The sequence below is a fragment of the Felis catus genome, chromosome B4 (assembly GCF_018350175.1).
Source record: "Felis catus isolate Fca126 chromosome B4, F.catus_Fca126_mat1.0, whole genome shotgun sequence".
Taxonomy (NCBI): Eukaryota; Metazoa; Chordata; class Mammalia; order Carnivora; family Felidae; genus Felis; species Felis catus.
The window spans coordinates 41,152,868-41,178,562 of NC_058374.1; the positions used below are offsets into that span (position 1 = coordinate 41,152,868).

Here is a 25,695-nt window from a genome sequence, read left to right on the forward strand (position 1 = left end):
AGTCAAAAGGTTTGAGCTCTGTAACACTGTGCCAATGTCCGGAAAACTGGTTGAAGCTGTAAATGTCACAAACGTGAGCATACCATATTGGCCTGGGAGAAATCACAGGATTGCTCTCTCTGCACATCAACCCCTATGTGGCAGACACCTCTTGAAACCCTTCTGGTGCATTATCTAACTTACTTACACCTCACACCAGCCTTGGCGAGCGTATCTTATAATCAGCATTTGACAGAGAAACAGAGGTACAGAACAGTTTAAAATGTGGCCCAAGGTCACACAACTAGTAAAAACTGGAGATCGCAAAACCCAGGCATCTATCTCTAGACCCCGAACACCGAACCCTGACATTCTGTGGCTGCACCGGCAGTGAATGAAGGGAAGAGCATTTTGAATCTGGGCCTCTTCCCAGCCAAGGTGCCCAGCAACACTAGACGGTGGCCACGGTGGGCAGTGATTCTAGCTGCTGCCACCAGGGTGCTGTAAAATTCATGAGAGCAGAGGATGCAATTACTGGCATCTGGTCAGAACACAAGGGCAGCTTCAGTTTCGGACATGTCGTCCCACCCCATCTACCTGAGCAGTCTCTTCTGCAGACAGCGTGAATGCCAGCCAAGTGCAGACCTGAAAGCCTGCCCTTCTGCCCCCTTGCCCAGCTCTCCTTCCCGCTGCTCTAACTGCAAATATCTCCTGATGAAAAGCAATCACAGCATGATGGCAAGGTAGCCTGAAGGCAAGGTCAGCTCACTAAGGCCCCGAGGCCATCTCTGTCCTGACCCAGGACATTCCACACTTGCTGCACCATTCCAGAGGTGGTGGACAGGCCATGGCAACACAAAAGCCAGGAAACTCTTCCTGGGGGCCAGGTGACAGTGTCCAGCCTACTTCGGGAAGGTGTTTCCACCTTGCCCAATAGTCTCCATTGGAGGAAACAGCAATCGCTTAAGCCCTTCTCTCCAACCTGTGACCTAAGAAAACACACTGGGCCTGCAGATAGCTCTGGATCATCTGGACGGAAAATGGACCAAACAGAAGAGAGAGGAAGCCAGCAGGCAGACCTGAAACCCACTCTCTTCCCCCAGCATGGTGAAGGACATGGTGAAGGACAAACAGCCCCAGGGCAGGGCTACATGGATGAAGAGCAGAGAGGACCCAGAGCAGGATGCACCAACTTCCCATCCGCCACCATCAGAACCATGTTCAAAAATCTGGTTCCGATTTGCTGCAGCCATCCATTGCCTGATTCTACCAGAAAGCACTACATTCTTGTTCTGCTATTTCATCTCCCTCTGGTCCAGCCTGCTCTGGCCCCGTGTCAGATTAATATTCCTATTCCGTGGAAGCCGGACGAAATTTCCTCTGGTGGGGTTGACCTCTCCAGTTGGCCCCAGCTGCCCGGAAGCTTACAAAGCCAGTGGCAGCCACCACCCCTTCCCCAGTGCTGGGATCCGGAAGCATAAACACTCCGGGCGGCCTCGGACTCACACACAAACTTATTAGGAAAGAGCGAGGCTTTACAAGGTGTCAGACCTTTCACCAAGCCTTCAGGTTGGGAGACCTGAGCTCGGGCTTTTGCAGGGAGAGAATAACTGAAGGGGAAATGCCCTAAAGGCACAGACCAGGCTATGTCTGAAGGTCGTGCTTACTGACTAATGACCAAGGCTCGGCAAAGGGAGGTGGCCGTAAGCAAGTACAGTAATATTTAATATTTACAGAGCAACTTACTGTGCTACGTAAGGGTTTTAAATGCATCATCTCATTTAATTCTCTCAACAAACCCAGAAAGGACACACAATTCTTTTTCCCATTTCACAGATGGAAAAAAAGGTGAGCCTAAGAAAGGTCTGGTAACGTGCCCAGGGTGTAAGTGGCAGAGCCGAGGCCTGAACTCACTCTGTCCAAATCCAGAGTCCCAGTCCTTAATCACTGAGCACACTACCAGCAGGGTCTGAGTTCTTTGGATCATCCCTTAGACCCATTCAATCCTTAATGAGCAACAACAGGGATCATTTTGAGGGCTGTGCAGGGGCTAATTAAGACCCTGGGCCAGGACAGTCCTGCCTGCATCTGCCTTACAGACCCTGACTGTGAATCAACACATACACAAGAAATGGGAGTCTGTCAAGGCAGACTCCAGCCAAAGCCAGAGCAAACTTTCCTGTGTCCGTCTTTCTGGAGATGTATACCATTGCCCCTCTCCATGAGCAGGGATCACCAGAAGAAAACCACAGATCCTATCACCCAGTAGATGCCTGCAGTGGGCCAAGAGGACTCTGAATAGAGTCCTGACCTGGGACTCAGGACCTGCATTTGAGGAGGAGAGGCCCTTCCCAGCCTGCAAACTGAAGCTGCCCTGACCCTCCCAAGCAAGTTTAAAAGCAAACAGGAAAAGCAGGTGTTCAAAGAGCCATCTGTACACTCATGGTCACAGCAGCATTACGCACACTAGCTGAAAGGTGGAAGCCACCCATGTGACCACTGACAGACCATGGATATACATACGGTGGACTATTATTCAGCCTTAAAAAGAAGGGAATTCTGCCACAGCCCACAACAGGGATGGCCTTGAAGACATTGTGCCAAGTGAAATAAAAGGACGCAAAAGAACAAATACTGTATGACTCCCCTTATATAAGGTACCTAGAGTAGTTAAGTCCAAAGAGACAGAAAATAGAACAGTGGTTGCCAGGGATTGGGGATGGAGGGGAGTGGGGAGTTAGTGTTTAATGGGGACAGAGTCTCATCTGGGGAAGATGAACAAGTTCTGAGCGTGAATGTGGCGATGGTTACCCAACAATGCGAATGTACTTTATGCCACCGAACTGTATGCTTAAAAATGGCCAGCATGGCACACTTTATGTTATTTAAAATTGTGTGTATAATCATATGTATGTATAGGTATTTAAACTATGTGTATTTCACCACAATTACAAAAAAAAATTATAATGTGATGTCTCTTGAATCTAATAGCCATTAAAAATTTGGCTTGAGGCATGCCTGGGTGGCTTAGTCGGCTAAGCGTCCAACTCTTGATTTCAGCTCAGGTCATGATCTCATGGTTTGGGGGATCAAGCCCCTCGTCAGGCTCCACGTGGAGCCTGCTTGGGATTCTCTGTCTCCCTCTCTCTCTGCCCCTCCCTGCTCATGCTGTCTGTCTGTCTCTCTCTCTCAAAATAAATAAACTTTAAAAAATTTGGCTTGGATCTTAAAAAAAAAAGTCAAAAAGGAATGAGTAATTCACAAAATCCACAGAGAGCTACGTTCACTAGCCTCAAACCCCAATGAAATGTTAAGGATAGATTCACTGAAATCCAGGAAAGTGAAAGTTAAATCTTCCAACATTGAATTATTTAAGGAGGTAACCCTACCTGACACAGCAGCGTCCTCAGTAAAAATGTATGATTCGAGGCAGATCATTCACGAATGGGCTGGGACCAACCCTGAGAACCTACTGCTTCCCCAGTGAAGACTTTGATCCTGGGGGCCAGCCCCTTCCCCGGCTCTGTGGCGGTCCCTTCCCACCAGTGTCCAGGGAAAAGGGGGCGCCTGTCTCCCGGAGGCCCAACTAGCCATATCGCTGAGTCACAACGGGTTTTCTCTCTTCAGCCATTCTCTTAGTCATTCACTAATGCTTCATGTGCACCTTCTGCATGCCAAGCATGGGGGGGGGGGGCCGGGCAGAGCTCCAGAAGCAGGGAAGCAGGGAGCATGAAGGGAGCAGGGGAACTAATGTTTTGGAACATTGCAACATGCCATGCACACCTCTAAGCTCTCCACAGGCATCATCTCCTGCACGCCTCACACAAGCTCTGTGGGGCACATACAGCTGATATGGCTTCTTCTTCTTTTTTTTTTTTCTTTGATGTAAATGCCAACTCTTCATGAGAGAGACAAAGCTTCTGGCACTTACACAAGGATTTGAATCTAGACTCGTCTGGCCCCTGAGTCAGGGTGCTTAGCCATGATTCTGCCCTGCTCATGCGGAGATACAGACATTAATGTCCCATGACCGCTGCCCTCAAGGAGGGCACACGCTGCCGGGAACAGCAGGACAGTAGCAGTTGTAGTCCAAGAAGAAACTTGCTCAAATGTGGGTCAGCATATGAGCACCCGGCAGCCTCAACAAGAGTCAAGACACCTACACGCGGATGGGACTTGTAGACGCTAAATGTCTTGGGTCTTTATCTCCTTCCCCTGCTGGCGGCTTTCCTGGGAACCAGGACCACGTGTCCTCCTCTCCATAGCCCCTCCTTCCCGGCGCCACACTGAGAGTGACAGAGTTGGGGTGTGCTGGCCACCAGATGGACAATCAACCCAGGAATGACAAAGTGGGGTTCCCAAAGAGAGGGAAAATGAGGCCTTTTTAGGTCAGGGCCTGACGAGAAGTAAGGTCTTCTTAAAGGGGGGCCGTGCCTGGTTTGTAAGGTTTCACTTGGTGAAGCTGCCCTCCAAGGCTCTTTACTGCCTCCTGGTGGCCTGGAGGACTCTGTGGCAGTTGTGCGAATAATGCCCTGGGGCTAAGAGTTCAGACAGGATAGATAATCATAGGCAGTGTGTCTGTGGACAAGCAAAAGCAGGTACACAGACGGAAAACAGGACTCATAGGGTCTATGCCTTCTCTGGTCTGTGGCCCCTGGGACTTAAGATTCCACTCTTTTTAATTTTCTGCCCAGACCTGCAACTTGGGGAAAACAGTTCTGCCCAGAGGTGATAATTCCCACCTGTACTGAGTCCTTGGCAGCATGGAAAATCTCCCCCCAGGAGCCTGGGGAAAGTGGCAAGGCCTCTTGTGGCTGCACAGCTCATTCCTCTAGTATGACAGCCACTCTAGACGCTAGCAGCCTCGATGCTGGCGCACTAGCCAGAGGAGAATGTGCTTCCAGCTGGTCACACTGGAACAGCATCGGGTAACAGAGTAAGACCCTGTCTTAAACCCTGCGGGGCCCCCCAGAGGCGGGCCTTGCACCCAGAGCCCAAGGCAGACGTGTACATGTCAGAACAGATAAACGGACTGCTCTTTTTATAAGGTATTCATATACCTAATCTGGAGTTAATTATTTTTGAGTGGCTCTATCTTTCAGGATTTTCCTAAAAGCACATATTAAAAGTGAGAGAGAATCCAACCCAGAAAGAGTCCAACCCAGCAAGCACTTCTCAAGCCCTGTGTTAAGGACCAGGGAGTGCAAGTGGATTTCTTTTTTCTAAAATTCCCATTCTTGTGATACACATTCAAGCAATATATACCTTTTCTTTGATTTAAAACATACATACACGAAAAGCCTGGTGCCCGTATCTGACCACACCAGGTCAGATTTCATCACTGCCAGGATGGCATGGACAACTGGGGCTCTTCCTTTGCCAACCAGCTTTTCATGAGATGAAAATTTAGTTCCTCTGACCGCCTTTCCTACACTCAAAGATACAGCCCACAAACAAAGAAATTCAAGAGTTACTAGATGTTCCATGACATTCTGCTTGAAAAATTTATACCTAAAGCCGATATCTTAATACTGGAAATTCCCCATGACAACATTTCCACAAGTCTTGAGTTCTACAAACTTGTAAAGCTCTATAAACTTGTAAAGCATCAACCATAGTTCCCATTTGGCCATCTAATAGATAGTAAACTCTGTAATGTTTTATTTCTTTTAATCTCATCTGCTCAACCAAGGGATTTCCACTGTCCTTTCTCTTGCAGCTTATTGAATAATAAACCATTGGGTACTTAATGTTATTAAAATGAAGTAACTTGACTTACAGTCTACGCTGGATAAAAAGTTTTCCCATGATTATTCACGGATAGGCTGTATCAGTGGTTCTCAAAATGTGGTTCTGGGACAAGCAGCATCAGCAGCTTCTGGGAGCTTGTTAGGGTGCAAATTCTCCAGCCCTGAGACTAATGGAATCAGAGAAACTCTCAGCGTGGGGGCCAGAAAGCTGTGCTCTAAACAAGCCTTCCAGGAGTCTCAGTTCCAGGTAAGAGGACGTAAGCATGTTCCCTGCATCTTTTCTTCTGAACACAGCTACGAAACCTGAACAGAAGGTATGGAGCAGCAACTCGAGAATTCTGAAAGATAAACAGTAGTAGGCAGACTGAGGAACTAGGGAGCTCCTCAAACTAACACCAAACTGGTGTTTTTCTCCTTCGGTATCCCCCCGCTTAGAGCCAAGGCAGTCGAGGTGGGCACCACCAGCACGGCAGAGAGCCCCAAGAGAAGCCCTCTAGTGTTGGCTTGAGAAATTAAAAAAAAAAAAAGGGAACCTCAACACTCAGAGAGAAGGGAAGCAAACCCCCATTTTTTTTTCTTTTCTCTATGCTTTTGCACCCTAGCCCACAGGCCTCTAGAAGTCTAAGGGAAAGGAACCTTCTCCCCTGAACAGAGGGGCTGTGCCCCCAAGAGGGTGGAGCAAACCCCTGTTGCTGTTTCTCTCTCTCTCTGTTCTCCCACCGCTTGACCCAGATACAGATGCAATTGTGGGAAATATGCGGCAGAAGAGGGTAAGCAAATCCCAAGGTTTCTGGAGAAAAGGTGACAAAGGGGACATTGGAAAACTGGAAGGTACAAAAAGATCACGGAGAGGGAGGAGCACAGCAAACTGTCCCCATAAAGCTGTTCATAAACTCCTTTGCTCACCCCTGGGCTCTAGGCACATGCATCTGACCCTAAACAGCAGGCTACATAAAGACTGAACTACGTGGTAGACCACTGCCCATGTTCCAAACTAGCCACCTGGGAGCATCTGCGGGACAGATCCAAACAGCACAAGGCTTTGAAAATGAAACTGATATTGAAACCACGGTCCACAGAGGACTGGTCAGAACTTGCAGCCTCCCAGGCAGATCAAGTGCCTGCTAAAACACAAATAGGATTTAAACAGGACCCAACATCTAATAATATTGAAAATGTCCAGGACGCGCTCAGAAATTATTGAGCACACAAAGAAACAGAAAATGATTTTATGGGAAAAGGCAACAGATGCCAACTCCAACACAGCAAAGATACTAAATACCTGGCAAACACCTTTAAGCTACTTTAAGTAGCTATTATAAAAATGCCTCAGAAAGGGACACTCTTGAAATAAATAGAAAATTTCAGCAAAAAAAAAAAAGAAGACATAAAAATGAACCCAATAGAAGTTCCAGGAAAAAAAATACAATAATCAAAATCAAAAGCTCATTGATGGGCTCAATAGCAGAATGAGGGTGACAGAAGAAAGAGAATCCTTCAAAAAACCAATAGAAATGATCCAGTCTGGCTCTCTTCCAGGGGGACGGCATCCATAAGCATTCAGAATGGTCCAGCATTTGACATGTCATCATAGGCTGTCCTACAAAGCAGCCTCTAACAAAACTAGGCTATCCTGAACCCCTGGTAATAGAATCGTTTACCTTTATACCAAGGAGATTAAGAAAGCCCTAAAATCTGCATGTGATGTGTATCCAGGCCAACTTCAAGGAGTCTGTGCTGGGAGACCTAAAGTTCTTATGAGGTTGTCTAAAACAAGAAAACATGTCAGCGGGGTCCATGATGGTTCCATGCGTGCTAAGTGTGTTCATGACAGGATCAAGTGTGCTTTCCTGACTGAGGAGCAGAAAATCATTGTGAAAATGTTGAAGCCACAAGCACAGAGTCAGAAAGCTACATTTTACAATGAATCTCTTTTGAGTTATAAAAAAATTAAATTAAAAAGAAATTATCCAATCTGAACAACAGAGAGAAAAACAGGACCTCAGAGACCTATAGGACATTACCAAAACGATCTAACATTAATGCCACCAAACCTCCCAGAAAGACAAAAGAGTGAGCTCAGTGCAGAAAAGAAATTTTTTTAATAACTGAAAACTTCCTCCCAAATCTGGTGAAAGATAGAAACGTACAGATTCCAGAAGCCCAGAAAATCTCAAACAGAATAAATCCAAAGAAATCCATCCTCACACATATCATAATCAATTGTTGATGAAACTAATGACAAAGATAAAAAAAATACTAAAGGTAAACAGAAAACAACTATCTGAATGAGTACAGATTTCTCACCAGGAAACGAGAAGGCCAGAAAACAGCAGAAGAACATTTTGTGAATACAGACCGAAAAGAACAATTAACCCAGAATTCTCTATCCTGTGGAAATGTCATTCGCGAATGAAGGTTAAAATAAAGGGCTCTCAGATGAAAGAAAACAATATAACTTCCTGCCAACAATAAAAGCACTGCTAAAGGCAAGTCCTCAGACATAAGGGAAACTTAGAACATCAGGAATGAAGAAAGACCCACAAAAATGGTAAATATCTAAGTAAATGAAATACACCATTCTATTCTTCTTGATTTTTAAAAATATGTTTAGTAGTTAAAATAAAAACTATAACATTTCTGACACATTTTTCAATAGATGTCACCGTAGTTACATAAGAAAATGACGAGACAAAGCAGGAAGGGACTTATGAGATGGTAAGGTTTGTGCACTCACCTTGAAGTGGTAAAACACTGATTCTGAATAGACTATAAAAACATAAGCATATCTACTGTAATTCCTAGAGCAACTGCTAATCAAAACATACAGAGAAACATAGTCCTAAATAAGCTCTTCAGGTGACTCTGATAATGCTCAAATTTGAGAAGAAATGGACCACCTACAAATACAAACACACAAAAAAGATCTTTCAATCTAATTGACATCCTGATTAGTAGCCCCTATGACACTGTATCTCCAGCTTTAAGAGATACAGGGGATGATTTCGACCTAAAAAAAGTTCTAAAGTGATTATCAGGAGAATCATAGGACATAAGCAATGAACAAATAAATAAGCCTGTTTGTCAATTCCCCAGCAGGGTAAAAGGGGCAGCTCTTTCCCACCCCTGGACTAGTAATCAAGGCTGGAGACTGGACATCTGGTTTTTGAGAATCACCAATGGTCCTTGTGAGGGGAGTCTGATGGAAAAAACTGAGGGCCGTGCTGCCTACCAGTTGTGGTGGGAGGAATTCACTTGGCATTTCTGTGCGTTTGTCTTCCCCTCCTTTGAAGCTCTACCATTCTATATGTCAAAATGAAGATGAAAAGAGTAACACCGAAGATGAGGAGTGCTTCACAGAAACCTAGGAGGGTTGACAACCAACACTTCGTAGGGATATTACCTGTTTCTTAAGAGAACAAAGAAACTGACAGAAATAAACTGGGTAATTCTCTCAGCTTCCTAGTGAATTAGAGAAATACCCCCAATTAATTATTTTGGGCAACTGAATTTCAAAGAAATCCCTTGCCTGAAGCCCCAACTGGAGGGGATCTGAGTACATAAGGAAGGTAGGATAATAAAACATTCCGGGTTAAAAAAATAATTCAGGAAGAGAACGACAAGGGGAAAAACTCTGATTGAGATAATCCAGGATTTCAAGCTCTGAAGAAAATTCTAAGTGGAGATATAAATTCAGGAGTTCTCTTAACGTGAAGACAGCAGCAGAAATGTTGGAAATAAATCATCGTGGGAGTAACTGGAAAATGAGAAAAGGGAGCCTAGAAATGAGATTCAAAGCAGCCCAACATTTAAATAATGGCCCTGGGGCAGCCTGGGTGGCTTATTCGGTTGAGTGTTTGACTCTTGATTTCACTAGGTCATGATCCCAGGGTCGTGGGATCAAGCCCTGCATCAGGCTCTACACTTGGGATTCTCTCTCTCTCTCTCCCTCTGCCCCTCCCCTGCTCATACACATGTGCGCACTCTCTCTCAAATTAAAAACATAAAATCAAAAATCAAAAAGTACTAAAATAATAATCCAGCGGAATAACCCAGCCAAGAAGACTGAGAGGAGGTGGCCAGAGAAGTAGGAGGGAAATCAGGAAAGCATGGCATCGGCTTAGATAGCGTTTCAAACAGGAAGGAAAGGTCAGCTCTTCTGAATGTTGCTATAAGGTTAAGGAAGCTGAGAACTAAAATATCTGTTACGTTTTAGCACCGACCATAGGGGGACAGTCATCTATGGCCCACAGGGGGCCATTTGGGGCACAGTGGCAGGAAGAGAAGTCAGACTGAAGGAGCTTGCTTAAGATAAAAAGATTAAAAAAAAAAAAAAAACAGAAAATGTAAAAAAAAACAAAAAACTCTGAAGGGCTGTGAAATACCTAACATAAAGTGCAATGTTTACAACAAGGAGGTATTAGCACAAACACAGTCGAACAAAACCACAGAATAAAATAGAGAATCCAGAAGCAGCCACACACACTTGTTTGATGACATGGAACACTGCAGAGCCACAAGAAAGGACGGTTCTTTCAACAAACACTGTTGGGTCAATCAGACATCCATGTGGAGAAAAAAACTAATCTTGACTCACAAACATGCCACACACATAAGAAAAAAATCAACTTTATGTGGACTATAGTCCAAAAGTGAATTGTTAACCAATAAAGTTCTGGAAGATAACATTAAAAAATATACTCACAACTTGTACTTTAAAGGTGATGATTTCTCAAACAGAACACAAAAAACACTAATCATAAGGAAAAGATCAATAAATTAGACTAGAATAAAATTAGGAAACTCTATCCACCAAAAGGCACAAATGAAGAAGGAAAGGAATACCACAGAGTGGAAAAAAGATATTTGGAAAACAGATACTCAGCACAAGACTCATACCAAGAACATATGAAGAACTCCTTCAAATCAATGAGAAAAAGGCAGACAATTCATCTCTTAAAATGGCTGAAAGACATGAACAAGTACTTCACAAAAGAGAATATCCAATGGCTAGGGGAAAAATACATGTGAAAAGGTTTTCATCTCATTAGCCATCAGAAAATGAAAATTAAAACCACACTCAGACACCACTATGTATGTAGCAAGAATGGCTGAAGTTAAAATGACTGACAACGCCAGGAGTTGCCAAGTATGTGGAGAAACTGGAACTCCTGTACACCGCTAATGGAGAGTATAAATTAACACAAAAACTTTGGAAACTGGTCAGTTGTGTCTACTAAAGTTAAACAAACATATATACCATATGACCCAGCACTTCCCCCCACAAAGAATACCCATCAGAAGTACATTCACCAAGGGGCGCCTGAGTGGCTCAGTCGGTTGAGTGTCTGACTCTTGATTTTGGCTCAGGTCATGATCCCAGGGTCGTGGGATCAAGTCCCACATTGGGCTACACAAGATTCTCTCTCTCTTTCTCCCTCTGCCCCTCTCCCCCGTGCATTCACCAAAAGATTTGTAAAAGAACAGTCAAAGCAACACTATTCATAGCTTAAAGCAGAAAACAATGTCCACTGACAGGAGACTGAGTAAGTAAATTGTGGTACACTCAAATGAAATAAATACCCTTATACTAGTGAATAAACCACCACTACACATAACACAGATGAACATCACATACTTAATGTTGAGGGAAAAAAAAAATGAGGCACTAAGTATATACCAAATGATTCCATTTACATAAAGTTCAAAAACAGGCAACACTCACGCCTGAACATAGAAGTAGTTATGGTGACCTTTGGACAGGGGCCCGTGACTGGGCAGAGGCCCAAGGGGGGTTCTGGAGAGCTGGAAATGTTATATTTCTTCATCTGGGTGGTGTCACACACATGGATCCACTTGGTGATAATTCATCAAGTCCTACACTTACAATTTGTGCACGTACGCTTTTCTGATATATGTTACACTTCAACAGGAAGGTTTCTTTAAGCCTGGCTGTGAAGAAGAGGAGCGAGCAGGTGATAACTGGAGGGGTAACAGGGTTGAAAGAGGGGTTCCCAAGGACAGGGGAAAAAAGGGTGGGCATGTAAAAGCAAGCGGCAGCCAAGAAGCTTGCTGTCTCTTGCTAGGGTGGGAGAGACTCCCCTGCTCTCTGCCTGAGCTGGGACTTCACATTCTGCCCTACTGTGCCTGTGCATGAGAGACACACAGTAGACTACTTAAAACAACCCCTTTGGATGGTGCTTCCAGGTTAGAAGCCAGCAAATCTGTCTTCAACAGTCATTTCTTTTTTTAGAGAGAGAAAGGGAAGAAGGGAGGGAGTCCAGGCACCAAGCAGGGGAGGGGCAATGGGGAGGGAGTGAGGGAAGGGGAGAAGGAGAGAGAGAGAGAGAGAGGGAAAGGGAGAGAAGGAGACAGGGAGACAGGGAGAGAGAGGGAGAGAGGATCTTAAACAGACTCCATATTCAGTGAGGAGCCAGATGCAGGGTTCAATCCCACAACTCTGGGATCATGACCTGAGCCAAAACCAAAGAGTCGGACGCTCAACTGACTGAGCCTCCCAGGTTCCCCTAACAGTCATTTCTGATCACAGCTCAGAGGATTACAGACTTCATGTTATTAGGAATTCTAACAACTCAGCCAAGTAGCCAAGTCGCATGAGTTCCATCTTCAGAGAAGGAAAAAGACACATGCAGTGGGTTAGCAGCTATCCCCCAAAATCGCTTGGTCCCTCAAAGACCATGGATTCTGGGATCTTCAGTCAGAACCCATGAGAATAAGGTGGCAGCACGTGTCATGGCATGCACGTTCAGTGCATGGCACTGAAATGGAGCTTCGTTTCATCTCTGAGAGCCTCAGTTTCTATAAAATAGGAATAATTTCACAATAACTACTACCCCACAATAGCTTTAAGAGAATATGAATATATACTCGGGTGACCACACAAATGCTTGTTCCCAGGGCACCAGGGTGTCTCTGAACATCTGACTTTGGCTCAGGTCATGATCTTGCAGGTTCGTGAGTTCAACCCCCACATCGGGCTCACTGCTGTCAGCCTGTCAAAGCAGAGCCCACTTCGGATCCTCTGACCCCCCTTCCTTACTTGTGCTCTCCCAAAAATGAATAAGTATTAAAAAAACAACAACAAAACAAAACAAAACAAAAAACGAATGCCTGTTCCCTTTCTCCTCCCCCTTCCCGAGGGGAGTGGAAGGTTTTCAGAAAAGAAAACCAGTTCTGCCTTGCAAAGAGTTCCCACACACCAGGGATGCAAAGGTCTCTAGGGTTCCAGACGCATGTTCTTGAGACCACGCAGTCTCCTGGTGCGATATATGCCAAGAGCTAATCCCTCTCCCTCTGCAGTCCTCCTTCAGCCCATCCACATGGGTTTCTGTGTTTCTACATGGCTTGGGTGTGTGTGCTTTTCCTAGACTGGGAAGGAGGAAGACACGGCAGCACAGTGTGTGTGTGTCTGTGTTTCAAGCTGCAGCTGTTTATTTCCCCAGTTGAATTTTAAAATCACTCCAAGTTCATCAGCATCTTCTGAGGAAGCCTCCTAAACAGCAACATGTTCAAAACTCAGAAGCTGTCCGGGGATAGGGAGAAAGAGCACTGGGACGGGGAGCAGGATGCAGGAGTTCTGTCTTTAACAGCTTTCTCCCCACCCCCACCCCCACTGCCCCAGCCAACCCCCTTCCCAGGTCACTCAAGTTCTGACAATCTCTTGGAGCAGCCATCCCACTCACCCTCATTCACACTCCTGGACCTCAATTTAATCATGGTAAACCGAGAGCCTTGGGAGGCTAGAGAGGTACCACTGCACCCGACATCACCTTCTAGCTCTGGGTCAAGGTAAAGAGTGAGGCAAGATACAGCAGGAGGAAGACAAGGTTGTTTGGACAGGCATCTGTTTCTGAGCCCCTCCTCACTGAGAGAGACTTAACTTTCCATGCTTAGTAGTGAGCACCCATCTAGAGAGCAGAGGACAATTTGTAACACTTCTGGGAATTGGAGAAAGTTACCAAACTTCCATGGGCCTCCACCTGTAAAATGAGACGAGCATTAAAGACTCTCAAAGGTCCCTTGCAACTCTGACATTCTGAGTCATCGGGGTTTACAATAAAATAAAATAAACGCTCCCTTTTCCAAAAAAAAAAAAAAATGGGGGGAGCATTCACTCTTCCTCTGCATTTAACTTGTGGCCCCTGCCATCCTGGCCCAGGCCCCTACCTTGACAGGAAATGGCCCCAACCCCCTCATCCGGCGGGACTCGGTGGCTTCATCTGCTGAGTATTTAATTAGAACTGGTGATGGCTGTTTGGACAGAGCCAAGGCCAAGAGGGCAGGAAGGCGTCCCCTTGTTCTCGGCTCAGGAGACTAAGAGAAAGCCGAACAGCTGGGACAGGTCTCGGGGTAGGTCGTCCCCCTGCTGGCAGCGCTCGATGGCTTTCTGTGTTCATCAATTCAGATGTCCTCCTGGGGAGAGCCTTGACTTCAGAGGGGTGGGGCCCCTCTCAGCAGAAGAACCGGCTCTCCCCAGCCCAGAGCCCGCTCCATTGGTGGCTTGCTTTCCGAGGGCTGCACGCAGCCCAGCAAGCCCGTGCGGTAGAGGCTGCAAAAGGGACCTGGAGATGTTAGCAAACCCAGGCAGGAAGTAACAACGAGCAGATTCAACCTGGAAAAATGTGGCTGCTGCATCTGGGGATAAATAATCAGAAACACAAATACTCAGGTGGGAGGGAGATGCCTGGAACAGGAAGCGGCCAGACAGCATTTGGACAGGAGCTTGCAATGTGATCTAGTGACAAAGAAATTGCTGGGGGATTCACGAGCTGGATGCACGGAGGTGATACCCCAACAAGAACAAGGAAGGAACAGGGGCGGGGCCAAGCAGCTGTACTGCGCCTCTCTAGAGGCCAGGACTAGGTGGACCAAGGGACTGAGATGGCAGCAAGAGAGGTTTAAGTCAGACTCTAGAAAGAACCTTGTCCCTAAAGTATAGGGAGATATTATCTGAAACGATGGAGAAGTCTCTAGGAAGATGTTTGAAGGACAGGGACACGAGAAGCCTGTTCCAGAGGCAGGGGCGTGGACAAGATGACCTCCAGACATCTCATGCAGCCCACCGAGGAAAATGTGAATCTTCAGGAAACAGTGAGCGGACCTGCTTATTGGTGTCACAGGAGACAGAGGATGGAGGAACCCAAACCAGCCAAAAACACTGAAATTCAAGATCTGGGAAAAGTCATACGACTGTCCTGAGTCTGAGACAAAGCTGGGAAAAGAGCTCCAATCTGCAGATTGTCAGACTCTCTCCTCCTCAGGCCCAAAAGGAAGATATTTTCCAATCCTCCTACTGGCTCCACTGCCTGGGACACGGGAGCTTCAAAATGAGGCTCTGGAGACATGAGACATGTACATGAGACCCAGCGGGGCCAATCAAATGCATGCCATCTGACCGGCTCCTTCACCAACACATGGTTGCTCTGGAAGGCGTTAGGTTAGACACCAAGAAGAACTTCCCTCTTGAGTTCTACGATACCACACAAGCAAGCAAAAGAGCCAGTTTATATTCTCTCTTGCTCTGGTAGGATAAGAGGCTAGAATGTGCTTGGAGCTATACAGTGCATAGCTGTTCTCAGCAAAGCACAGCAAGAAGGTACGGTGTGCCTCCCTTCAAACTTGAGATTTGAAAGTCCAGATTTAGAAAGCAGAAAAATTGCACTGATTTTTCACTTTAAAAATGGACTTACTGGGGCACCTTGGTGATGTGGTCAGTTAAGCATCCGACTCTTGATCTCGGCTCAGGTCGTGATCTCACAGTTCGGGAGTTCGAGCCCTGCATGAGGCTTTGGGTTTCTGTCTCTCCCTCTCCCCCATTTGTGTGTATGTGTACTCTCTGTCTCTCTCTCTCTCTCTGTCTCTCCCTCTCTCTCAAAATAAATAAACAAATTTTAAAAATTTTAACTGGACTTACTATAACAAGTTACATTAAAATGCTTAAAGTTCAATGAGGATTTTAAAATCAGGCTAGACTGCTAGCCCAAACCAGGGCACAAAGATTAAAGATCTAGTCACAGGCCCGGGAATGTGAAGGTCTGTATGATTCCAGGTGAGCCTTCCTGGCGACCAGTCAGCCTTCTGGTGAGGTATTTGATACTGGGTCTTAGCTTTTGAGAGAGATTTCCAGAGACTCTAGAAAGAAGAAAAGAAAAAAAAAAAAAAAAAAAGCCTTTTAAAGAGGGGCTGGCTCCTCAGGGCATTGGGACAACAGGCAGGTGTTAGAGTCTCCTGCTGGTCCATGAAGCCAGACCAGAAGACAGATGGATGTCATCTGGATGGGAGACTACATCTCATGTACAGACAGGTCAGCCTAGAGGTCAGCAAAAGACAGAAGTGTTTTAGGGATCTCTGGATCCAAGATCAAGGAACTAGAATAACAAGGAAACTGAATCTCGGGCATATGCCAGGCACGGCTCTCAAGCACTTTGGGGTATGTCATCTCACTGAATCACTTGTTTCCTTGACAAATATTAAGTACCCACAATGTGCCAGATGTTTCTTCAAAACAACTCGAAGAGATCCAATTAGAAAACTAAAGTGACAGGAGACATCATACGGCTTGCCCAAGCTTATACATCGCTTAGTGGCTGAGCTGTGATTCAGATGCAGTCTGGCATTCCAACTCTGCTTACATCAGAACTTTCTCCCTCAGGATATCTTCCAGCCCTGCCCTCCCTGGTTCCAAGCAAACAGTAAGAATGTGTATCTACATACATATGCTGACGAGGTCTGTGCAATTTGCAATCACCCAAACCAGTGAAGCTGAGGGGTGGTGCAGATAAACCACAGCCCTTTGGTCCTGGAGGGTGTTACACTCTGGGTCTGAGGGAGGGAGATCCTAGCATATCTGTCTGATTCAGCTTGGCTTAGGCTAAGATTAATGACTGAATTAGCTTCCATTTCCTGAGCATCCTAACAGCAGGAGGGAATGACCCAGAATGCAGGAGGCTGTGGGCAGATTAACCACTCACCCTCCATAAGTAGCCACACATGGAATAAACCTGCACATTTACAGGGGCCATCCTGCATGACCCTGAAAAAACTGTCTGCCTTCTGTTTCTTCATTAAACACTGACCTCCCCAGATGTACTGACCACGTCCTTCATCCCAGATCAGAACAGAAGCCTTCGCGCTTAAAGGGCATTCCATCTCAAACGGTGCCTGGCTGTTACAGCATTAGGCTGTAAGGTAAGCGGCTTAGGACAGCTGGGGTAAAGGAAGGAGGGAGGCCGGTCTGGGGCCATGGTCCTTGAAAAAAAAGAAAGAGCCAGTATGGTGTGATTTCCAGAGCCTCGCTCCACCTGCTGGTGCCCAAAAGCCTGAAGCTTTGATCCCTATTCAAGTGTAGCGGCTTCAAAGCAGGGTTACATGAAGGGTCTGAAGGAAAGACCGGACAGTCCACATAAAGGATGTAGAGTGATGGAGAAACCAGACGGGGAGAAGCCACAGAAAATGCACAGAAAAAGCAGGCTCAAGACCAACGCCTCCTGGTCCCCATACCCACTCTGGTGCCTGAAGGCAGGAAAGGGCAGCACGCACACCTGGGGATCATCCCAACCCTGCTCCACAGAGAAGCTTCCAGCCCGGCTCAATGTCTTCCCTGCTGGGGTCCCGAGAAGCTCCGGATGCCACACTGCCCCGACGCCCCACAGCACCCCACGTGCTCTCCAGCTCTTGCCGTGTCCCTCCCCAGCCTCACCCTCCTGGCAAACCCTGCTGCCTCTTGCCCCTGCCTACTGCCTCCATGCCCATCTAATGGCCTCAGGGCCAGCCCTGAGCAGATGGATTCTTTTTTTTTTTTTTAATATTCTTTATGTTTATTTATTTACTTTTAAGAGAGAGAGAGGGGGGATGCTACCCACAAGTAGGGGAGAGGCAGAGAGAGAGACACAAAGAATGTGAAGCAGGCTCCAGGCTCTGCACTATCAGCAAAGAGCCCACCATGGGGCTCGAACTTACGAACCGTGAGACCATGACCTGAGCCAAAGTCGGACTCTTAACTGACTGAGCCACCCAGGTGCCCCTGAGCAGACCAATTCTTGCCATAAACACAAATTACAAACCTTGTAACTAAAAGGTGTCCACAGGATGCAACTGTTCCCCAACCCACAACCTCCCCAGACAGACAGGATGGAAGACAGGTGTGCCCAACAGGGAGCAAAGAGGTAAGCAGAATAATCTCAAGTCCAGAGGCTACCTTTTCCTATCCTGAACCTACTTTAGCTGCTGGCAATCCCAATGGTGAGAATATGGCCACCCTCTCCTCACACCAAGCTCAGATGACAGAGCGTTATCCCTGGAGGGGTGGGACACCACAGTGACCAAGAGCTCAGACTCCGGGTCTGTCTGTATCCCTCCCTGACACTAGCCGTTGAACCCTGACCAAGTTAGGTAACTTCAGTTTCCTTATCTACAAAAGAGGGGGCAGTAGTGGTAAATACTACAGAGGGTTGTTACCAGGACTAAATGAGTTACTTGATGTACCTAGCACAGAAGTCATTGTGCTCATTAAGAATAACTTGGAAGGCAGCAGCAAGATGCCCAGGGAGGGAATGGTCCAGATTCCCATGGCAGGAGGGAGAGAACAGGTACCTCCCCCCCAACACCGGCAACACTGAGACCAACAGTGACTGGATGAAAAGTGGGGTCCTGATGCCAGAGGGGCCTTCGGAGCATGGCCATGGGTCACATGGGCAGCTCCTGCCACAGTGTCCACAGCAAACAGGACCTGCGTCTTTTTCTAGAGGACTGGATAATCATATCACAGAGAGTAGCCTGGCATAAACACAACCACCGCCAAGGGCTTCAACACAGTGGTCTGTGGCATTGTGGGAGGTGCCCACCAGAGGAGAGCTAGAGGCTGCTAGAAGAAAGAAGAGGGAGACAGCTAGAGAGGAAGGAGGATGGAAAGACAGAAAAGGACAGCTGATAACCCCCGGGGCTCAGGGCACCAAACCCCCCTCAACACTGGGCCCGAGGGTGGCCTGTAAGGGCTCAGGCGTACCCACAAGTCTCCTGACCACCCACCTCTCCTCAGGGTAGGTGGATCTGAGGGGGGAGGCAGCCTGCTGTCACATTTTCTTCCCTGGTTGGGGAAGGAGGTGAGGGAACCAAGAAGGAGAAACAGGAACTGGGAGGGGACTCCCCAGGAAGAGTGAAGGGACAGGTTCCCTGCTGGAAGAGGGGGGGGCTGGGTTGCAGAGAGCGCCCCATCTCTGGAAAGCCTTCCCTGCCAAGCCTAACTCTTGTGGATCTCTCCCTCCCCTCGGCTCTACAGTGTACTTTCTCACTACACATTGTGCGTTGAATCAATTCAACAAACACTGTTGAGCACTTACTATGTGCCAGACATTGTCCAAAAGAACAAAGAAAGAATGAAACACAGTCCCTGTTCTCAAAGTCTTCAGTCGATCCAGGAACAAGTGAAGCTCAGAGGCTATACTAAGTGCTTGGGTGATGTTGCCCAAGTACAGAATAAGGAGCGTCAAACAGTGAACAGACACAACAGAGCATCAAATAGCATTTTTAAATAGTGCAAAAGTGAGCCTCTTTCTAACTTTCCTGCAAAGATAAAGTCTCAGATGCCAATACACCTTTAACCTCTCCAACACTTGCTAAGCCTCCTTCTCAAGAAAGAATGAGCAGTACCCCCCACCCCCAATGGCCTAAGATCTTACACAGCTGCTGCATCCAGCCAGAAATGAATGGCGTTATTTGGTTTTTTCTGTGGTTTATTTTTGCATTACTGTCTATTTCTTGGCCAGTGATACTGGTTCTCTATGATAAGGATATGGTATTTCCTTTTAAAATAAATTTAAGGGGCATCTGGGTGGATCAGTCAGTTAAGTGTCTGATCTTTCATTTCAGCTCAGGTCATGATCTCATGGTTCGTGAGTTCGAGGCCAGTGTCGGGTTCTGTGCTGACAGTGCAAGGCTTACTTGGGATTCTATCTCTCCCTCTCCCTCCTCTCTCTCTGCCCCTCCCCTGCTGGCACTCTCTCTCTCTCAAAATAAATAAATAAACAAACATATATATATATATTTTTTAATGGGGCACCTAGGTAGCTCAGTCGGTTAAGCGTCCGACTCTTTAATACCAGCTCAGGTCATGATCTCACAGTTCATGAGTTCAAGCCCGGCATCGGGCTCCAAGCTGTTAGTGCGAGCCTGCTTGGGATTCCCTCTTTCTTCCTCTCTCTTTGCCCCTCCCATCACCGCATGCTTGCTCTCTCTCTGTCTCAAAATAAATAAATAAACTTTAAACAAATTTAAATAAAATAAAATAAATTTAAGTTTAAAAAGTGAGCCAACTTAGCAAAAACAACCCAGCAAATAAGAGTAGAGAGAGTAAACTCCTGACACTGGTCAGCAGTGGTATTCAGGATCACGACCACGGTATTCAGAACCAGTGCTGTGAGGCTCTCCAGTCCAGAAGAGACGCAGTGAGCACATGCGTTGTGTGTGTTGCTATGCACCGTTCTCACTGTGCGGAGGTCTCACAGGAGGAGGTCTCGTTTCCCAGCTCGACAGTGAACTTCCCGCACCTCCTCCTCCCTTTGGGGATACCTTCATGCGTTCAGAATATGGACAGAAAATTCAGCTCAGCTCATAGGGAGGGTAAAAAATTGGAAAATTAAAGCAGAAACGTGGACAGGTGGGAGAGCCAACTCGGGCCCACTGGCAAAGAGGAAACCCCACATGATCCCTACAAAGGACGGTGAAAACAAGGACACTTCATTTTCTGACAGCCTACAGTTTAGGAAGTATGTTCACCTGTGGAGGGTGCTGCCTACCCGTCTCAAATAAGAAAAGAGACCCAGCATGGCTGACAAACGTGCACAAAAGCACGGGTCAGTGAGTCCCATTTGTGGCCCTCCACACACAAAGTTCTCCCCACTACATTCTGCTGCCGGGCAAGTCCAGGTGACCTGCACGAAGTAACTCCTACTGACGGCCACTGGTCTTCCAAACTGTTCTGCTAGCAGAGCTGGGACACCCAGGCCGTGCTCACAGGCCATGGTGTGAGCTGGTCCGAATGCACCCCCTCAACTCCACGGCGCACAGTGAGAACAGTACATAGCAACACACACAACGCCGTAACCGTGGGCAGGTGGTCTGGCAAGGAGCCAACCACGAACCCACACAAACTCTGAGGGCTCTGGGGCTTCAGCTCCAAAGCCTTCGGGTTCCTGTGTCTGCACTTGACAAAGAAAACACAACAGACCAACATACCCATCAAATTCCACTCCTTCTGACTTCCTGTTCCTGAAAAGGTGCTAAAACGCCACAGGCCCTCTCTGCAGCCAGGGAAGCCTCGACCCTCCGAGGGCCTGTGGATGAACTAAGTGTAAGTTCCCTGGGCTGGACGAGTTCAGAGGGAGGGAGAAACACAGCTTTAGCTAAAACATTCACAGCCAGAGATACTCCACCCTTTGACACCTGACAGCAATGGAGGGATCCCCAAGTGGAAACTCAATGAGACAGTTACAAGAATGCCAGTGGTCACCTGGCCCCTTGGACTGCTGAGCTGGATGGGGAGTCCGGCTACTATCCACAGTGCGCTGGGTGCAGCAGATGAGAACCCCAAACCAGCAATGATCAAGGGATGGTGAACACGTTCCAGAAGACATCACAATGCACCCAGGACTTCCTGGAAGCCATTGGACCAAAAATGGCAATCTCTATGAATCTTGCTGGGGAGATTCACAACACTCTTGCCTTAGCTGACCTCCAAGCCAAGAGGGATGGAGGGATGAGGGAAGGTAGGGTCTCCACAGAGCACTGTCTATTCCAAAAGACAATGACACAGCTAACAACCCTACCATCTCTTCATCCTTTTGCTTCCAAGGTACTGTCACTTCGTCCTCCTCACAGTCATGATGCACAGAACAGGGAAGGCTGGGAACACATCAGGGGCACTGTTGCTTTTGTTTGCAGCCTGATGTAAACATGAGCATTATCTCCCCTGCAGAAAAGCCATCATCCTGCTCAGACTCACCAATCTACTCGCCCTTCGCTCATCCAGAACAAGGGTCAGCCTTCTTAGCAGACTGCACCACCGGGTGCCATATGTTGACAACTGCCTGAATCCACAGGGGCCGTGGAGCCCCATAAGAGCTGTTAGAACACCCTTCATAAAAGTCCTTCAAACATTCAAACCAAGACCAATTTTAGTGGAAGGACTCACAGGATGGGCAACAAACACCCACAACCAAACCTAAGTTGCAAAATTAAACGTGATCGGCCAATTCTAAGTTTTCCTAACATTAATATTCTTGCTACTTCTCATCCACTTCCTCTGCCCTCAACAAGTACTTACTGGCAGACAAGGAGTAACAGCCGCCAAAGGTTTAAGGAAAAGAACAATTTTAAATTGAGAAAATCATCTTTATCACTGCAATTTTCCAGTAAATTGAGAAAACAGTAGCAATTTTTATGTTAGCATAGACTACATCAGTCTAAGTCATGGAAAGCAAGCACTCTCAAGTACACTGTTTGAGAATCCCTGATGATGCCCAACCTTCTCCTTTTCCAGATGGGGAAGTCAAGGTCCAGAAAGAAACCAGCTGGTGGTAGAACAGAACCTAGAACGCAGGTCTCTGGTACTCAGCCCAATCCTCTTTCCTCTCCAGGTCCTTCCTGAGTTCAAGCATATTATGGACTAAACCACATACTTCCAAATGCAATTAACCACGCAGGCCCGAAGTAGCAGCGGCAGCAGCAGGGAGGGGTTCAGGGGATGTCACAAGTGTGTTCTGTTCACATGCCCCTCAAATCATGCCCCTGCCTCAGGACTCCCCAGGAACCTTCTCTGAACCAGACAGTCTCCAGACAGCAGCTGGTGGGCATCCCCATGTGGCCTCCATGTGGGGAAGGATCCCCACAGCAGCCAGACAGGACCACCACTCACTGCCTGAAGCTTCTCCTCAGTCTTAGAGGTTATGTTCACGGTTTCATAACCTTTTTTGGGCCTTGGAGCCCTAAGATGGTCAGCTAAAGACCAGCTATAGACCCCTTCGCAGAATATTTTTAGATGTGTAAAATAATTATACAGAATAATGAGGAGACTAAGTATATAGAAATATAGTTATTAAAATATTTAAGGGGCGCCTGGATGGCTCAGATGGTTAAGTGTCTGACTTTAGCTCAGGTCATGATCTCACAGTTCGTGAGTTCGAGCCCCACATTGGGCACAGCAGAGAGCCCTCTTCGGATCCTCTGTCCCCTCTCTCTCCAACCCCCCTCACTGGTTCTCTCTCCTTCTCTCTCTCTCAAAATAAATAAATAAACTTATAAAAAAGTATTTAAGCATAAACTCATGATATAATCATATACCTGTTTCTTTATCAACACAATAAATAGCAAGACCTAGAAGCACAACCCAAAACTGTCATAATTTCAATTTATTTAATGTTTATTTATTTTTAAGAGAAACAGAGCATGAGTGGGGGAGGGGCAGAGAGAGAGTTGAACACAGAAACCAAAGCAGGCTCCAGGCTCTGAACTGTCAGCACAGAGCCTGACATGGGCCCGAACCCACGAACTGGAAGATCATGACCTGAGCCGAAGTCGGACATTTAGCCGACTGAGCCACCCAGGCACCCCTAAACTGAACATGAGGATCCGTGCTTTTGGAGCTTTGTGCAACAACTATATAATGCGACAGAAATCCATGTGTGATTTCTATCAGCGACAAACTCACAGGAACTCGTAGTAATGTAGCTTTGTGCCTGTGTCCTTAATTGAAGTAAACACTAAGTTCCAGTTAAGTGTTGGTGAAAATAAAGTACAATTTTCTAGCATCCAGGTTTATGAATTCTGCCCCTGAATTCTATTCACAAAACTCCCAAGGTTTCAGAGCTCCCTATGCTGCCTCAGAGCCCCAGGGTCATCAGAGATGAGGCACTGGGGCACCCAGATGAGCTGACCTAGGGTGGCTGGGAGACCCTGCCTGCAGGAAGAAGGAGACACTTAAGGCTGAAGTGGCCCCAGAACCAACCTCACCACATACCAAGCATCAGATACAACTACCAGGTGTCTCCAGACCTGGAAGGCTCAAAGAAAGACCCTTCCACATGCAACACCCACTTCAGCAAAACTTCTAACTTGCACAGCATCTACCAGCAGCTCAGCGTGCAGAGGGTGAATCCTGCCCAGAGACCTCATAAGAATAGAAGACTCAGCCCCCTCACTTCTGTAAGGACCCAAGCATCGGGGAAGAGAAAGGGAAGGTGAGCCAGCTGAGAGCTTCCAAGCAGAGGGAGGACTTGGGGTCACCCAGACCATCTGTCACTCTCCTGGTACCCTCTCTTACTGCTTTTTTAGATAGACTTTAGGTGACTCTCTGCAATCAGGTCAGCATCCCCTAATAGACTACAAGGTCCTCGAAGGCAAGGACCACATCTTAGTCACATGTTTCATCAGCTCCCAGGATGTGGCACCTATAGGCGCTCAGTCAACATGTGCTAAATGAGTGGCAGGAACAGAGTCTGGCAGGCCTCCCCTGGAGCTGATCCCTTGCGTGTCTTTACAGTTGAAGTGACTTTCCAAGCAGCCTCTGGTCCACAAAGGCCTCGAACTTATCAACTGACAAACGGAGGGTGGCCTTCCTTCTCCATGCCTGTCTCAGGGCCCAAACCATCTAGCACTGCCCTGAAGAGGCAAGATTAATTAGCAGGATAGAGACCAACTTTTCCATGACCAAGTGCAGAGGCACACATAAATGATAGCAGAAAGCACAAGGGATACTCAAAATATGTAACAACTGGCACCGTGTCTGAAGTCAGAACAGGCACTGGCCAAGGACCCTGGTGCGACAGGTCAAACCAGGAGCACCGGTCAGACCCCAGCCCTACGGGAAGACAGTAACTCAGCTCCAAGGAAGACAGAGCTACCAGAAGGAAATCAGTCCCCCTTGACCTGCTTGTCGGCACAGACTCTCTATCATCAGTGTTTCATTTGTGTAAGACATTACCTAGCAGTGTGACCTTGTACAAGCCATGTCCTCCCAACTTTAGGCCCTGTTCTCTGACGGAATTGAAAGAAATGATCCAAAGCCCTTCCTGCTCTAATATCCTATGATTGCATTTTCTCATACATCACCGGCTGCACCTGGTAACAGAAAACCAGCAAGACACACAGCCAGCTAAGGTGGCACACAGGCCAGAGGCCCTCAGCCAGGCCAGTCACTGACCCTTGCCCTCTGTCCTGTGCGGTGGGACTGGCAAATCAAAGGCTGGACACTCCTTCCAGCCCCTTTGGAGGAATTCTAGACACCTCTAGAAGCCCTGGTCAACGGATGGAAGACACCAGACATGAAGGACATGAGAGAGGGCCACACCCCAGCTCCTGTCCTCTGCTGCTGAAACCCCCAGCCTGCTTTTCACCAGACCCACTGCCCGAACTCTTTCACGACCTGGACGGTGCTCGCCTCCGGATGGGCGACTGTGTAGACTAAATGTCACCCCTGGAGAGTCATTTTAAGAGAACAGGGGGAGCAGTTGCAAGGCACAGGTCTGCTCCTCACCAGCCTGACGCCGGCTCGGACAAGGGACAACGGCCGCTTGCACCACCTCAGCAGGGTCGCCATTAGCATCAAGCAAGAATACTGAGTGTCCATTTTTGTTAACTCTTTGGAAAAGGAAACATCTACCCAGTTTTGGGGGGGCCTGACTTCCCCCCCTCACTTTTCTCTGTACTCCACCCCCAGGCTGCCGAGAGGCCTCCCCCTCGGAGATGAGATCCAACCAGCCTTGTGGAGGCTCTGCTCCGCTCAGCTGTGCAGCCCCAAGGGCAGGGGTTGCTGGGGCCTGTCTTTGTTGTGTCCCCTGAAGATCCCTTAGGGTAGGAGAGAGAGGCAGGTGAGAAGCCTAAGGCTCCCGCGTGCGGCTTCAGGGTGGGGCACGTGGGACAGGAACACACGCAAAGCCAGGGGGAAATCAGCACA

The 25,695-nt window shown here is 47.4% G+C and overlaps 1 protein-coding gene and 1 pseudogene across 4 annotated transcripts in view; one reads left to right on the forward strand and one right to left on the reverse strand.

The window, feature by feature from the left end:
• The window catches only part of ANO2 (anoctamin 2), a 341,730-nt gene that overhangs the window by 286,379 nt on the left and 29,656 nt on the right, over positions 1-25,695 (reverse strand). The window lies entirely within an intron of this gene.
• On the forward strand, positions 7,162-25,206 carry LOC109501885 (annotated as a pseudogene).